The following is a 1,061-nucleotide window of genomic DNA, read 5'->3' on the forward strand; positions in this document are numbered from 1 at the left end:
ATTTTTTTTATTTTTTTATTTTTTATTTTTTTTATTAGTATGGTACACCTTAATTCCATTTAAGTCTATGTGATAAGTCAGGTCAAAAATAATCTAAAAGTAATCAGAATACATTACCTAATATGAGTAATCCAGGTTATGGTACTAACTTCAGATTTCGTCATGTGATTTGTAATCAGTATTGGACTACCATTGGGAAGTAATCTACCCAGCACTCAGCACTGGTCGTGAGAGCCACCATCCCAACCCTGGTTCTCATTAAATGGTTGAAAGTGATGGTAACCATCTCGCAAAAATAAATGCACAGTGTGAAAAGCTCTTTTGTGAGTAAAGCCTGAAGTACAGGGCCTAGTGAGGAGAGAGCCACTGGTAGTGTCATGCTGGAAGAGTCCAGGGGGCCCAAGATGACACTGGAAGCACAGCTCTCTCTCTCTCACACACACATATACATATATATAGAGAGATATAGATATAGATGTGCCCTGAGGAATCTCCCCACTGGCCCTACAAGATAATCCAACTTTCTTTTTTACTGTTGTCATTTTGCTGTGAAAGTTAGAAGTACTAACTTGTGTAAAGACCATCAGACCATTTATATCCTTGCATATTAATATCTTGATTTATATCCTTTTACATCCTGATGATGAAAAGAGGAAAAGCATGTACTGGGGTTTGGTAAAGCATGTACTTTATTTACTAATAAAAGACTGTTGATTCTGATCAAGAAAGTTGCTTACAAGAAATATATATATATATATATCCTCCTGAGAACCAGAAATAAAAAGCTTTGTGAATTTAGTATTTTTTGATGTCATTACATTGTTTAGAGCATAAGAAAAAAAATGGTAAAATGACATTTTTGAAAAATGATATTATATTCATGTTATGCTATGTCCTCTGTAGAGGACACCAGGACTAAAATGACAAGAATAGACATGAAAAGGCTAAAACAATGTGTTTTTGTTTTTTTTTAATCACCAATACATTTTTAGGTTTCAGGATTTTTTTATACCTAACTTTAAGGATGGTTCTCAACTATGTTATAAAATATATAACAAAAT

Source organism: Sinocyclocheilus anshuiensis, unplaced genomic scaffold (genome assembly GCF_001515605.1).
Source record: "Sinocyclocheilus anshuiensis isolate Anshui unplaced genomic scaffold, SAMN03320099.WGS_v1.1 scaffold516, whole genome shotgun sequence".
Lineage (NCBI taxonomy): Eukaryota > Metazoa > Chordata > Actinopteri > Cypriniformes > Cyprinidae > Sinocyclocheilus > Sinocyclocheilus anshuiensis.